The sequence below is a fragment of the Bos mutus genome, chromosome 5 (genome assembly GCF_027580195.1).
Source record: "Bos mutus isolate GX-2022 chromosome 5, NWIPB_WYAK_1.1, whole genome shotgun sequence".
Classification (NCBI taxonomy): domain Eukaryota; kingdom Metazoa; phylum Chordata; class Mammalia; order Artiodactyla; family Bovidae; genus Bos; species Bos mutus.
Window position 1 is genome coordinate 51313042 of NC_091621.1, and position 16953 is coordinate 51329994.

A 16953-nucleotide genomic window follows, 5' to 3' on the forward strand; every position below is an offset into this window, starting at 1 on the left:
AGATCCCTGTAGTACAGCACTCGTCCCTCTTTATATTAAATTGCCTCATCCTACATGACATCAACTGACATGTAATGATAACTGTTATGTCAGATTTCCCTTAAGTGATGAGAAATTCTAACTCCATGGAACCTAAGTTTACTTAACCCATTTAAAAGACATTTTGGACTTGGTGTCTATCTGAAAAGAGGGAAGAAAGGATGAGAATGCAACAAGATTCAGAATTACAAACAAAGCAAATCAGAATTACAAACTACTCTGTGCTCAAAGCAGTTTGGATTTTGTAATCAGAGCTCTCCCAGATGTTCTCAAAGAGTCCCAGGGCAATTATGAGAAAAATAAGGAGATGAGGCTACAAGAGAAATGTATATCCTGGGGATTTGTTTTGTTATAACAAAACTTCTTTAAAGTCATTTGTCAAAGTCACTGGAGAACTGAGGACATTTAACATGGCTTATAAAACCTCAAACAGTGCTCTCTTTTTAAAAATTGAAAAAGCTTCAGGCTTTTTTGATTAGCCTTTTCCTTGTAATGTCAGATTACCACTTGCTATAAATAGGAATAAGAGAGGATGAGAAAGAAAATTTGTCACAAGACAACAGTGAGATGGAAGTTGGAAGCAAAAGAGTTTATACTTGAAGACATATTTAAAAATGTGACACATGTATACATGTAAATAAGGCATCGGCTACAAGAGCAAGCTCCCATTTCTGGTTTCGAACAAAGAGCACATTCTGTGGATTTTAAGTCTGCAAACATCAGGAACTAATCTCTTACATAAGCCATTTCTATTATCTTCTCCAAAGTTGAGGTCATACACCAGGGAGATAGGAGTGGGCTTTTTATTTCACACACACCCATTGCTGGCTAACTCTAATATATAAGTAAATTTATTACTCCATTAATTACATGAGCTGAAAATTATTCTTATTTATATCAGTCAGAAGAATGCAAAACAGGCTTTATAACATGTAAAGGTAGAAATTTAAAATATTTTGAAGACTTTTATAAAAGCGCAGTTAGGGCAGAGTCTGCTGCCAGCTGTAGAACTGCTTTTAATTAAAACCTTGTTCAACATGCTTACGGCAGAGTTTTCTTATTTTCCTGTTATATAAAGATGCACTGAATCAGCGATTATTAAACTCTCGATACATTATAAAATTTTCTTCTGAGACTATTTATCCAGCAAAATCAGATGTGATTCATTAGATAATAGCACTACCAGGAAGAATGTTCCTGTTTTCCCTTAGTTATAGGTCTTTCGTGACTACGGAAAACAAAGGCCCAATCAAGAAAAATGTCTTCTCGTTTCAAATTTAGTAGAAGTCTCTATAATGAGATGGTAAAATAGACTTACATATGTAAGGCCATTGACTCTAGTAAATAGAGTGTAAATATTAGATAAACTGGGTTCCACTCACAATGTTGTTAGTGATTGCTCTGTCGTATGCTCTAGTGTAACTGCTGTTACTCAGTATTTACTTATTACAAAAAGTCAAGGCAACTTTGTCTATTAAGAAATGCTGTGCAAATTTCACACATACATGCATATTATACAGGACCAGAAGAGCTACAGAGAACTGACTTCTTCAGCATATGCTTGGACTTCTAGCCACCAACTGGTTAAAATCTGCTACTTTTTCCAACACCAAGTTGGTGTGTTTGGTCACTAGTTATGTGGACTATATCAAAATTCTGTTATTTTGTTTCCTTCTACTGTCCGAGTAAGAAATGTGCAGTGGTAAAAGAACTTTCAAGACTACATTCTTCTGTAGATCTAAAACACAGTGTAGAGATTATGGTCAACAATGCATACATGCATGCATGCTCACTTGCTTCAGTCATGGACAACTCTTTGCAACCCCATGGACTATAGCCCACCAGGCTCCTCTGTCATGGTATTTTTCCTGGCAAGAATACTGGAGTGGGTTGCATGCCTTCCTCCAGGGGATATTCCAAACCCTGGAACTGAACCTGCTTCTCTTGCATCTCCTGCATTGCAGGCAGATTCTTTACTGCTCAGCCACCAGGGAAGCCCAAGGTCAACAATATTGTATTATATACTTCAAAGTTGCCAAGATACTAGATCTTAAATGTTCTCACTGCAAAAAGGAAATGATAAACATGTGACATGATAGAGGTGTTAGCTAACTCTAGGTGGTAATCATATTATAACATGTAAATGTATCAAATCAATATACTGTATACTTTCAACTTACACAATGTCGTATGTCAATTATGCCTCAATTTTTGAAAAAAATCACATTCCGTCATAATTCTAAGAATTGTAAAGTGATTAAGCTTGTATATAAATGCTCTTCAAAAAGTGATAAAGCCATAACTATAGTTGGGGAATTCAATCAATGCCCCTCTCAGAAACAGGTAGACCCACTAAGGAGAAAGGGCTTCCCTGGTGGCTCAGATGTGGTAAAGAATCTGCCTGCAATGTGGGAGACCTGGGTTTGATCCCTGGGTTGGGAAGATCCCCTGGAGGAGGGCATGACACCCCACTCTAGTATTCTTGCCTGGAGAAGCCCCATGGACAGAGGAGCCGGTGGGCTATGGTCCATGGGGTTGCAAAGAGTCGGACACGACTGAGTGACTAAGCACACACATACTAAGGAAAAAGTTAACAAGGATATAGAAAATCTGAAGAACACAGTCAAACAACAACACAACAGTATAATTGGCAATTATAGGACAAAACACCTACATATACACTTTTTCTTAGGGGCTCATGAAACATTCTTTAAGACAAATCAAATACTAGGTGATAAAACAAACCTCAACTTTAAAAGAACTGAAATCATAATAAGTATAATGCAATTAAACTAAAAACTAAAAATATAGAGACAACAAGATAATCTCCATGCACTTAGCAATTAAACAATATACTTCTTAATGATCATTGTTTGAAGAGAAATTGTCAGAGGAAATAAAATGCACAGAACTGAACAAAAAGGAAACTACAAAATATCAAAATATGTGGGATGCAGGTAAAGTTATTCTGAGAGGAAAAATTATAACACAAAATATTTATGTTCAAAAAAAAGCAAATCTAAATACTAACTCAAGGAATTAGAAAACCAAGAGTAAAATAAATGCAAAGCAGGAAAAGAGTAGAATTATAAAGACAAGAGCAGAAATCAATGATACCAAAAATCAGAAAATAATAGTAGAGAAAAACAATGAAACAAAAGTTCTTTCTTTGAAAATAAAATGAAATTGATGGATTTCTAGCACAACTGACAAAAGTGAGATGAGAAAAAATACAAATTACATGTATATGGGCTCTAAGTACAGTTCCCGCAGCCATTGAAAGGATAAAAAGGGAATACAATGAATAACTTGTGCTCACAAATTCAATCTAGATTAATGAATAGGCCAATTCATTGTAAGCCAAAAAATATTAAAAAAACTTAATTAAAGTCATATCGATCCTTTGACTAGTCCTATAACCATTAAAGAAATTGAGTTAATAATTAAGACTTTCGTGAAGAATAAATCCCTGTGACCAAAAAACTTTAGTGGTGAATTCTATTAATCATTTAAAGATGAATGAATACTAATTCAACCCAATCAAGAATAAATCTCTGTGACCAAAAACTTCAGTGGTGAGTTCTACCAATCATTTAAAGATGAATGAACACTAATTCTACCCAATCTGTTTCAGAAGAAGAAAAGGAGGAGAAATGTCTCTTCATTTTATGATGCCAGAATTACCCTGGTAGCAAAACTAGACAAAAACAGTACAAATCAAAACAAAATAAAATTAAAAATTCAGACCAATATTATTCATGAATAAATGTGTAAAATATAAGGGAAAATTGAATCCAACAACGCATAAAAAAAATTATACACCATGGCCAAATGGTGTTTTCCAAGTAAAGGAGGTTGTTTCCAAATTCAAAAATCAATCAATGTAATCAATCATATTAATAAGTTTAAAAAGAAAAAAGTGAAAGTGTTAGTCACTCAGTTGTGTTCGACTCTTTGCAACCCCATGGGCTGTAGCCCATCAGGATCCTCTGTCTATAAAATTTTCCAGGCAAGAACACTGGGGTGGGTTGCCATTTCCTGCTCCAGGGCATCTTCCCAACCCAGGGATCGAACCCAAGTCTCTTGTGTCTCCTGCATTGACAGATAGGATTCTTTACCACTGCCCCACCTGGGAAGCCCTCCTTGCAGTGATAATTTATAGTTATATTTGAAATAGTAAGGAGGAAATAAAGGTAAAAGGGAAATTCTCAAGAGCACTACTGAGGTAACTAGTTGAAGAAATAAAAAATCAAACAAGATATCCTTTTAAACATCAACAGGATTTTGAATTTGTATAAAAACAGCAAATGTTACTGTAATATAAATAGCACAATGAAAGCTTAATAATATAAAGCGTTAGATATGTAACTTAAATTTTCAGAAAATACCAACCAGCAATTCTTCTGGGAATGTTTCATGTGGTTAAGCAATGACTTGGAATAGGGCTTCATATTTAGTCAAAAAATTCAGTCTTTTCTTGATGTCAAAATTTCAGAGCATTATGAATTATCTCAGAGCATTTACAAGAATTTCAGAACATGAGTAAAGAGTTGGAAGAAAAATATCTCTAAGTTAAATCTGGAAGAATCAGCATTGGTTGAAGTAGGAAGGAGAATGACATGAAGTTTCAAGTTTTGCAAAATATTATTTGCCAGTGATAGTAGTTGGCTATCTTTTGTTTATACAGAGACTGAAGCAGGGTGATGCAGGTCTCCTTCTCTGCTTGAAAAAGTTATAGCCCAATAATGAACCTACTTCAATGAGTGTACAATAAGCACTTTACTTAACCCTCATATTGCAAAATAGATGCTGTGCTTGTAAAAATGGATATACAGAGAGTTTTATTTTGTAATATAAATGGTAGAATTTTCATTATATTCAAGACTAGCTACTTTCAAGACTAAGATTTCTAACCAGTGCACCAAATCAGGGGTCAGAAAACTGCAACCCAGGGGCAAATCTAGCTTCAGCCTGGTTTCTTCATATGGTCCATGAGCTAAGAATAATTTTATATATTTAATCATTTAAAGGTTAAAAAATAATAATACTTTGTGGAAAGTGAAAGTTCTTTGAAGTGCAAATAGGTGACTGTGCAGAAAGCTTAATATTTTTTTTTTTTACAGAAAATGTTTACTGGCCACTGCACAAAGGCCAGCTTCCCAGGTGGCACTAGGGCTAAAGAACTCACCTGCCGATGCAGGAGACAGAAGGGCCCCGGTGCGATCCTTGCATAGGGAAGACTCCGCAAACTACTCCAGTATTTTCGGCTGAAGAATCCCACAGACAGAAGAGGCGGGTGAGCTATAGTCCTTAGGATTACAAAGAGTTGGACACGACTGAAGTGACTTAGCAAGCGTGCACTCACAAAGACACGTCGTGTAGTAAAGAGAATTTCTTCTCTGGTGTATTGTAATCCAAGGTATATGCGCTCTTGACTTTAGAAAATTCTTGAAAATAGGAAAGCAAACTAAATAACTTTTCAAAGAATTTCTAAAGTAATTGTTCTTTGTGCTTTTAAGCCCTGAAGCTATATAAGAAAATTGGAATGGAAACCTGGTGTTTCTCAAGTCACAACACAATAGAAACAGCAAGGAGCATGACATTTAAACTGGGTAGAACATATGGTCTGGATCAGTGTGTGCCCAAATCATGTAGCTCACCTTTTATATTCTATAATATTAAGCTCTAAATTCACTTTTTTAAAAAGTCAAACAAAAATATAAACGTCAGGTTGATATTTCTGAAAAGAATTTAAATAAATTTATTACCAGTAATGCTATCAGTGCATTTTCTTAAAATGAAGTACTGAGGAACTCTACCAAAGGAATGAGTGAAATAAAATAAAAATTCGTATACCTAAGGCTCTCTTTCACAACCTGTAATAATATCCTCAGCTGAGTACTTGTAATAGGAATCCCTGAAAGTTACTCAACACCCCTTCAAGTAGTGAAGCAGACGATTTGGGGGAAGATGGATGGAAAGGTAATTTCTCTTTGCTTTCTTTTCTTGTTTCTTCATTTCAGAGACACTGTTGATTTCTCTTCAGCATATTTGTCTCTTCCTAGAGGGCTCCTACTTTTTAGTTTATGTGTATGTAAATTCTTTTGCAATTAGACATTGTGCAGATTCCTGCTTTTATTAATTACTGTATTAGAAGAAGCATTTAATATTTGAAAAACTCTTGGGACTCCAGCCAATAGTGTAACACTTATTTAAACAAATATTGCCTTCTGTTTTGATGTCAGTTTTCTTTTTTCATTCATAAAATAAAAAACAACCTCAAACTCCTTTCCATGACCATCCTCAAATAAGCAAATAACTCTGGCGGCTAATAGAGACAAACATGGTAATAGGCTCTGACCTTTTAGAAAAGAATTCATCCTACTCAGTCAATTAACCATGATTTCTATTTCATTAGTAGTTTTGGCTTAAATAGCTTAGGAGGCAGAAAGGGAACATTTTTAAGAATATCGGCTGTTTCATTCTGAAAACAAAACTGATTTCCTGTCTCTGATCAAGCATTCTATAAATCCACACCTTGGCATAATATTACTTATAATGTGATAAGTAAATAAAGGAAAATGCTGATTGAGTGGAGACTGGGAGAAGCCATTGTACAATTCATTAGCGGTTTCAGTAGTTGAAGTTAAAAAAGAACCAAAAAGTTCTGTTTTCCTATGACTAAGAGTGGATGTCTTGAGAGGTTCAGAAAAAGTTCACGTTGCCCTTGAACAAATATGTTTTCCACATTTCATTGCCAGAATGTGGAAGAACAGAAGGCCAGAAATTAGTGAAAAATTCTGACCTCATTTTGTTTCTGGACTACCCTGGAGGAGGAAGTACCAAATCACCCTGGAGAGACTAATGCTTTTTTCCTGTTGTTTTTGCCAGAAGTGAAAAGTATTTTGCATAACTCTATCCCTAAGCTAACCAGAGACTCTAAAATTTTAGATTTTTTTTCAAACTCTCAAAGGCTGACACATTTTCATATACTCAGTTAAAAACTCAAATATTAGAAAAAGTAATACATGAAAATTATAAGCTAATTATAAGATATGTTACTCATACTGAAATTAACATGATTTTCCTCCCAAGGAAAATGGTAACCAAAAGGTATACTTTTATTTAGATTTTTAAATATAACTCTTTCCTTGATTATTAAGCAATGCTTAATTTGCCCTGAAGCAGATATGTTAAATTTAAAAATCTTTGCTTGACTATAACATAAAATTATGTGAAAACTAGATAATCCATTTAAAACTAAGTTAGGAGGTGCTGAGATATTTTTAAATTTTCTATATTACTGGATTGACTTATGTGTGTGTGTGTGTGTGTGTGTATATTTTTTTTTTTTCAAATTGAATATCTATGGACAATTTTCAGCCATGGAGTTCACATTTTACCTAGTTTGTTATTCCAATGCACTAGACATTTTAAAATATTTTCATGACATATAGAAATTTGTACTATTGCTAAGATTTAAGATATAGGTGAAAAAATAATACAGATTGGGTTTCAAATTCTAGATTTCCTACTAACCAACTAAATAGTTTTTAGCAAGTAACATATCTTTTCACCTTTAGCTTTCTCATCATGAATATGGAATAATAATATATTTCTTGGCTGTTATAGATCTTAAGTGAAGCAATCTATAAAATGCTCAGCATAGTATCAGACCTGAAGTATGTGATTCATAAATAGGGACTTCTCTATTTTTCTTTATTTTCCTTTCTTTTCTACACCATCTTTATTCTTGATCTTCAAAATGAATGGTGAAAATAACATTTATCTCATAAGCCATTATGCCTATATTGCAGGGACTTTGTCTTTTTGTGTTTGCAATAGCTAGCACACGGTCTATCAAGGCTAATAAATTGTAGAATAAATGCTAAATGATCTTTATGCATGTAGAATCAGCTCAAAATTCCAGTGCCAAACAACCACAGATTTGGGACAGACTATTATCTCCTTTACTATTTCAGAGCTTGCTATTTCTAGTTAGACTTATAGTTAACAATTAAGTGTTCTTATGTTGTTCCAAAAAAAGTATCTCACTATGGGTAAATTGCCTTCTAGACTATAAACTCCACAAGGTCACTCCACTGCTTATTTTGTTCAGTAATTTATCACAAATATTCCTATCCTTTAATGCTGCTGTCACCAACCATTTTGGCACCAGGGACTGGTTTTAAGGAAGACACTTTTCCCACGGACTGGGGATAGAGGGGATGGTTTTTCGGATGATTCATTAGCATTACATTTATTGTGCACTTTATTTCTAATCTAATGCCACTTCTGATCCAACAGGAGGTACCAGTCCTCAGCCAGTAAGTTGGGGAGACTTACTTTAATAGAGACTAACCAAATAGATGTTTAATTAATGAATAAATAAACAGATTAATTAATGACTAAATGAAAAGCGAAGGTATGCTATGGGTATTTGATTTTCAGAGTCTATAACTGTGAAAGCTGCTGTGTTATTTTGCTAGAAGTTTTACTTCAACCTTTGCCTATAGTTTCCCTTACTCTATGGAAATACTATTCAGTTCTCCCCAGGAGATGTACAATCTGTTAGGTTTATGCTAAAATACCCACAAGGACAAAATCTATTAGCCAGCATTCAGGCTTGACATTTACCATCCTGTGAAACTCCAAAGTCATATTAATAGAAATTAACAATGGACTTAATATATTAACTATTTAAGGCCCAGAACCTAGTCCTATAGAGGATCAGACAGCTTTCTGCAATTATATCTAAGAATTATGCAATGATTAGCTAACTACCTGCTATGAGGCATCCACTTGCTATATGAATTCTTATATTAATATTATCTTATTTAATTTTCAACCCCTTTATTAGTATGTGTATTATATAAATAGGGTAGGATTCTAACCACCCTTTAAATCCTGATAAATCTGACAATAAGGCTCTGTCCCTTAGATGCAGCAAAAACTGAATTTGAATCATTAACTTATTCCCTATTTCCCATTCAGATTATTTAAGCTCTAAGGGCCTTTTGTTCATACTGAGTTACCCCTTAGACATCCGTTGTCCAAGATCATAAAGTACCTTACTGAGCACCAATGCTCGGGTTATGTCTACGATTCTTGAGCAAAGCACAATTTGTGCTGGAAGTCAAGTGACGCCTCCAGGAATATGTTGTTCCTCCCACTGCTCTGGGTCCCTCAAGGCTTTTGGTCTGCCCCGTTCACAAGGCAGTGAGCCTCTAGCCCCTGTGTTGGAATGAAGAAAACTCTCCCCTTTGACCATTTCTCCCTCTTTCTTCTCATCCCTACAATCTTATTTTTAAATAGCCTCATTTTCTAAAAAAAAAAAGAAAGGGATATTTGAGGCAGAGTGCACTACACAGACTCTTCTGGGGTGAAAGAGTACAAAGTGTCTGCCTGTCTTGTTCAAACAGAGGGAATTCAGAACAAGAACAAAACAGAAATTGCTGTATTAGTGAATTAACCTATGACCCTACCCTGATACTCATTGGTAAGTCAGAGCTAAGCAGAGGGTCTCTCCAGATACTACATCTCTTTCTTAACCTACAAAAGAAGCCCATGGCTACTCATTCTAAAAGGAGAAGCATTTGTGGCCTTTTGACCTTTCTCATACATGAGGAAAAGTGAGGAAAAGAAGGGAGAAAGAGCTTCCGAGGTGCAAAATAAAAAAGGAAACACACCAGTGACAACTGTAGCCCAGTCTCCTTGATGTGGAAAACATTGGCAATGGAAAGGCAAATTCTTCTTTTTTTTTCCACGTGTCTACAACCAAAGTAGTGTTTCAACATCATTTTCAAGTTTAAACCTCTACTTAGCGTAGTCGAACATACGCTGTTTTGGATAAACCAAACCCCAATAATGTATACTTATCCTAGGGCCAATGACAACCTCATATTCAGAAAAAGAACAAAAGGAGAGACAGATAAAATGAACTGAATCTGTAGTTGGGGATTCCTGCTGACATGTCAAGGGTTCCACTGACCTGTTGTTAGTGATAAAGTCTGGTTTGGGTACAAAATTTAATATTTATCCCCCATCCTACAGATATATATCAACCCCCTCAGAAATAAATGAGGGAGAGAAAAATAAAATTGCTTTTTTCAAATGAATATTATAATTAAAATTTTATGTAGCTCTTTAGTGCTGGTGGTTCAGATGGTAAAGAATTTGCCTACAATGCAGGAAACCTGGGTTCCATCCCTGGATCAGGAAGATCCCCTGGAGAGGGGCATGGCAACCCAAACCAATATTCTTGCCTGGAGAATTCCATGAACAGAATAGCCTTGATGGGCTACAGTCCATGGGGTCACAGAGTCGGACATAACTGAGCAACTAACAGTGCTATAATCCGTGCTCATTCACTCAGTCCTTTCTGACTGTTGGCAATCCTGTGAACTGTAGCCTGCCAAGCTCCTTTGTCCATGGCATTCTCCAGGCAAAAATACTGGAGTGGATTGCCTTTCCCTTCTACAGGGGCTCTTCCTGACCCAGGGATCGAACCCACGTCTTCTGTGTCTTCTTCATTGGCAGGCAGGTTCTTTACTACTGAGCCACCTGGGAAGCCCTTTAGCACTACAATGCTGCTGCTAAGTCATGTCAGTCGTGCCCGACTCTGTGCGACCCCATAGACGGCAGCCTACCAGGGTCTGCCGTCCCTGGGATTCTCCAGGCAAGAACACTGGAGTGGGTTGCCATTTCCTTCTCCAATGCATGAAAGTGAAAAGTGAAAGTGAAGTCACTCAGTCATGTCCGACTCAGCGACCCCACGGACTGAAGCCTACCAGGCTCCTCCATCCATGGGATTTTCCAGGCAAGAGTACTGGAGTGGGTTGCCATTGCCTTCTCCAAGCACTATAATATATGTACTTAAATGTTTAATTTCTTGTTTTTAATCTCATTCATTGTGTATTCCTCAGATAGTCCCTTAAAATCATATTATTCCTAGAAAAAAAATGGTGTAAGTGTATGAGGATAATTTTTTTAATACTTAAAATTTCTTTGGGTATACATTTTCCCTCTAAACATATAATTCCATTTATTCATATTTGTACAAGAAGTTTGACAACATCTTATCCAGTTCAATCACTCTGATAATTGGACACAGATCTTATAACAACGCATAACATCATCATTATCCTATAATGAGTTCACACTTACAATAAATGTGGATCTATATTAGTTCTACATTATTTTAATAGAATTAAGTTAGGTAGATCTCTGTCCTCAGACATTTAATAGTGTAATAGATAAACAAGACAAATGAGTACTATGTCAGAGGGGTGTGTGTGTTTGTGTATGTGTGTGTGTAGCTTTGAATATATGATTAATTGAATAATACATTTAGCCTAACTAACAAACTCATTCAAGTTGAATGAATTCAGATGGAATGTTTTGGTGTGTAGCTTTGCATGATCATACAAAAATCAAGGACAGTCTGTTTAACAGGATAAAATTTCACTAAGACTTAAGTGACAATAAAATGATCTGGGAACCAAAGTATGATATATTAAAAGTTATTAGAAAATTTGTCAATGAAGTTAGTTTAAGAAAAATAAAGAAACAACAGAAGACATAAAAAGTCAAATGTTGAGTTTAGTTGTTCAGTTATGTCTGACTTTTTGCAGCCCCATGGAATGTAGCTTGCCAGGCTTCCCTGTCTATCACCAACTCCAGGAGCTTGCTCAAATTCATGTCCATTGAGTCAGTGATGCCATGCAACCATCTCATCCTCTGTCATCCCCTTCTCCTCCCGCCTTCAATCTTTCCCAGCATTAGGGTCTTTTCCAATGAGTCAGTTCTTCGCATCATGTGGCCAAAGTATTGGAGTCTCAGCATCAGCATCAGTCCTTCCAGTGAATATTCAGGACTGATTTCCTTTAGAATTGACTGGTTGGACCTCCTCACAGCCCAAGGGACCCTCAAGAGCCTTCTCCAACACCACAGTTCAAAAGCATCAATAATAAAAAGAATGGTTAAATTGAGTGAAGGGCTTCCCAGGTGGCTCAGTGGTAAAGAATCTGCCTGCCAATGCAGGAGAGGTTGGCTTAATCCCTAGGTTCAATCCCTGGACAAGGGAATGGTAAACCACTCCAGTGTTCTTGCCTGAAGAATTCCATGGACAGAGGAGCCTGATAGGCTATAGTTCATGGAGTCTCAAAGAGTCGGACACAACTGATCAACTGAGCATATAAGTTGAGTGAAGTTAAGATGATAAAATAGTAAGAACTAAAAGGAGATGTTGAAAGTATTTGGGATTACTTGATTTCTCAAGTAAAATGGTTGTCATAGGTTACTATAAGAGATTTATAAAATATTAAAACCAAAAGGGACATGGAGATATTTTTTCAAGTGAAGAAAAGACACAAAATTTGAGATGCCAGTGTTTTTGCAAAAAGGCATATGTAGAGGAGATTTCAGAATGCAGACTTCCCCACTCTCAATTACCTCCAAATACTTTCAGTAAGAAAGGAACCGGAAAAGCAAAGCAGAACTTTCTGGAATGTTGAACAGAAGCTGTGTGAATAGCTACTGTGAAGCTATGAACCACTGTATGTGGAACTTTACTTTTTAGTTATGATAACAGGTAAATTTCCCAAAAAGAAAATTGTTACTTTACTCTGAATAGATGGTCCTCGGGCCATTTATTTACCTCGGGCCAACCAATTTCCCCTTTGACCAGATGGACGCAGATTTGCCGACAGCCGTGGCCCATGTGGTGTGGCCCTGTGCCCTTCCTTCCTCCTGTGTCCCTGCTCCTCTCCAGCGGAATTTGGACTGAGATACAAGTAAAATCTTCCAAGTTTTGTGCTTTTCTTCTCTCAGGCAAGAAACCAGGAAAGAATTGTTGAATCAATTATTCAGCAAGTTTTTATTGATTTCCCTGCCTACTCCAACGTTTGTGGTATCCTCTACCACATCATAGCCTCATTTTTAAACCAACCCTGGACATTTTGGACTGCTAACTGTCCCTTCCTTCTTTTGCATTATGTCACAAGTAAAGCTGACCATCAAAACTGGCCACTGTGATCACATCTATGACTAAAAATTCAAAGATTTCCACTGGTTATAGCCTTAAGTTCAGACTGCCTGGCCCTCATTGACCTGGACTTCTTGTTTTTCTTTAATCCAATATCTAGCCATGGTCTCTTTCTCCTATAATCTATAATCTCCTAAAATTTTCCCAACATTTTTTCAAATTCCCCAAAGCAAATATTACCTGTGTCTATCCTTAATCTCAATATTTATTATATCAGTTATACTACCTTTTTTGTTTCTCACTAAGGGCAGGAAATTTACCTTTTTTTTTTTTTTCTGGTGTTGCTTAGTTCTGGGTGCATAGCTACTTATGTACAGTGGTTATCACATGTTTTTTTCTGAAAATTTTTTATTTGTCTCACTACATTTTGAATTCTAGCAAAAAGACAGTATTGTTCTGTGTCATTTTTGTATTCCAAGAAGCTAATCCAATATCAACTACGTGATTTTAGTCACTAAATTGTGTCCAACTCTTTTGACCCCATGGACTGTAGCCTACCAGGCTCCTCTGTCCATGAGACTTCCCAGGCAAAAATATTGGAGTGGGTTTTCATGCCTTCCCCCAGGGGATCTTCCCAACCCAGGGATCAAATTCATGCCTCTTACATTGCAGGCAGTCTCTGGCATTGCAGGCGGATTCTTTACTGCTCAGCCACCAGGGAAGCCCATATAGAAGTGGTATAACTCTTTGCTGAATGTATTAACAGATAATTGAACACTAGACTGACTCACTGCTATTGCTCAAGCATTCTTGTAACTACTCAAACTACTCATCTGCTCATTGATTTTTATCCCTTTCTCTTCACCTAGTAAAATTTTCTTCAGCCCAGTGTCAGTCACAATGCAAAGTAATTTTAGCTGCTTGAAAAAATATGTGTTAAATGAATGAATGAAAACTTCTCTCAAGTCAAATTCTACTTTCTCCACATAGATATCTTGATTCCCATCTAGAAGTAGTTTCTCCCTACCCTGAGTCCCCCAAAAACTATTTTTGAGGAGATCTGTTTTCACAAAGTATTAATGCAGTGAGTCAAGATGTTAGTCATCAAAACCCTTTCTTCTCTTGTGTAAGGAAAGACAGATCTCTGCCAGATAGCTTTGGTTTAGGGAATACCCATCCCAGTCCACATCTGCTTGAGTAGCTATTTATGTCAGATGGAAAATGGAAATTTAACAATCTCACTTAGTGACTATGTGCATGGACTGTTGGTACTCAGTGAAAGTTAAAAGCCATCAGAGTTGGAAAGAATTTAGGCTGGCAATGATAGACAAATGTGTATATTTAGTAATACAATGAGGCCATGAAGAATGACCATTTGGAATCTGTAAAAGTCAATCAAGTCTTTGTAATATGTGAGGCAGGGAGAAATCATGTGCCAGCTATTCTGTGACAATTCACTGAAACACCCTGACTTCTTCTTCAGATCAAGAATAGCGGTCAGGAGTTCTGTGCCATTACCCAGATGTGCTGAAGTCCCTGGCGAAAAACATTGTGCAAAAATGTTTACTTAAGTAAAACATTAAGTATAAAAATGCAATAATAAAAAATGAAATATCAAGAAAAATCTTATTTATTATCCTAAGTAAATATGTTTTAACTCAAAAATGGGAGTTAAAACCCAATAGCACATCCATTTCACAAAATTTTGCTAAGTCAGAGAAAAAGAACTTTCAAACTTAAAGTAACTGACTGTAGAAAGGATGGCCACAAATATACAAAGAATTTTCCATTCACAAGACCATTTTTTTTTTCATATCAGTGCAGTTCAGTTGGTCAGCTATGTCCAACTCTTTGCGACCCCATGTACTGTGGCATACCAGGCTTCCCTGTCCATCACCAACTCTCAGAGCTTGCTCAAACTCATGTCTATTGAGTTGGTGATGTCATCCAACCATCTCATCCTCTGTCATCCCCTTCTCCTCCAGCATGCAATCTTTCCCAGCATAAGCATATTTTTTAATGAGTCAGTTCTTTGCATCTGGTGGCCGAAGTACTGGAGTTTCAACTTAGGCATCAGTCCTTCCAATAAACACTCAGGGCTGATTTACTGAATATTTTTTTCATATTGTATCTCAGTTATTCATACAATTGATTTTATCTCCCCTACCATTTTGCCTATTACTATTTTTAACTCAGTTTATCATGTGCTTTATTTTCAAAGTAAAAAATACATAACAGATAAAGTATAGAACTCTAAATTCCTCTATCCTCTTCCTGGTCATAGTGTCTTTTCCTTCTTTCTGGGTATATTTACCATCATAAATATGATATATATGTTTTCTTTCCTTTTAAAATATTGCTGCATACATACCTATATGTAAATGAATGTTTTATATTTCTCTCTTTTTTTTAATGCCACATTTTTAAATTCAATTATATTTTAAGGTCTATAGTTTTTAAAATCAAGTACTATGTACCTTTCAATAGCTGGGCAGCAAAGCATCATACAAATATAATACATATTATTTATCCATTCCATTTTCCTCTGGGGAAATTTGGCTTGTTTCCATTTTTTTCCAACATTAAAAATAGCACTGCAGACATCCTAGTATACATCTTATGCAAATGAAGCACATATTATTTTCCAAGAACTTTGTTGCCTAATCTAATTTAATCTTCTCACAAAGCCTAGGAGAAATGCTAACATTAACATCTTAAAAATTCATATATCAAAAAAAGTTAGGAAACTATCAAATTCACACAACTAGAAGAAAGGAGATGGGATAAATTTTCACTTATTTCTATTGAAATCACCTTGCTTATTTGTTTATATACTATTGTCGGCCAGACCCAGCAGAGTGTGTCTCATATGGTAACAAGGGGGATTGACTTCTACGAATAAGTACTTGATAAATGAATGAACGATTGAACAGATGAATGAATAAATGAATGAATACAATCTCTCTCTTGCAGTGGCAGAGATCAAAGAGTAAAAGAATTGTTACCTGGGCTGGGGTCCCTGAATGAGTTAGTCTTAATTTTAAGCAATTTCATGTGCAAAAAAGCCTAGGCGTGCTCTTCTGGGTTTGACTCCTCATCAAATATCTATCCTTGCTCTATGCTTGCTCAAGCTGGGAATTTGGGGATGTACACTGGGTGAGCAATCTTTGAATCATCTCAGATGAAATATAGAGAGCTGGCAGTTTGTGGTTGTAAAGAAGTCTGAAAAGTTCAGTGGCTTACTATAATATTTTTACTCATTTTGAAAACTCTGGAAAAAATAAATTTTCAAAGTTATGGCCACAAGTTTCATGACACACCAGGCTCTTAAGAATGAGTAATTAAAAAAATATGAATTGCGGTGCCTTAAGCAACAAGAATAGTCTTGAATCTGGGAAAGAGTTTAGCAATCCACTATCCTTAGAGTCATTGGCAAAAATTTTCCATTTCTTTATTCTCTGCCATAAACATTAGATAAGACATGAGGAAAATTTTGTGAGCATTCTCGACACTCAGCGATATTATCAGCACTGCATTTGTTGGAGTCATGCACTTTGTCCTATAGAATTAGTACCCTGAAGCTCACTGAATAACCCCAATTCATATAATATGATTAGTTCTCTTTGTAAAATTTTCTAGTTAGCAAAAATATACAAAGGAATCTTTTTTCCCCCTTTTATCCTTGTTTTAGCAACTTTCTAAAACGTATTTAACATACTTTGTGACCTGAATTCATTTACTGTAACTTCACTCAGTCACGTCACTCTTTGTGACCTCATGGACTATAGCCTGTCAGGCTCCTCTGTTCATGAAATTCTCCAGGCAAGAATATTGAAATAAGTAGCCATTCCCTTCTCAAGAGAATCTTCCTGACCCAGGATCGAACCAGGTCTCCTGCATTGCAGGAAGATTCTTTACCAGCTGAACCA

The 16953-nt window shown here is 36.1% G+C and overlaps 1 long non-coding RNA gene across 1 annotated transcript in view; it reads left to right on the top strand.

Moving 5' to 3' along the window:
• Positions 1–5995: 5995 nt before the first annotated feature.
• Positions 5996–16953, top strand: part of LOC138987832 (uncharacterized) — a 40577-nt gene continuing 29619 nt past the window's right edge. Inside the window, exon 1 of the long non-coding RNA XR_011464125.1 lies at positions 5996–6021. This is a non-coding gene — a long non-coding RNA (uncharacterized lncRNA). The remainder of the gene's footprint in view (positions 6022–16953) is intronic.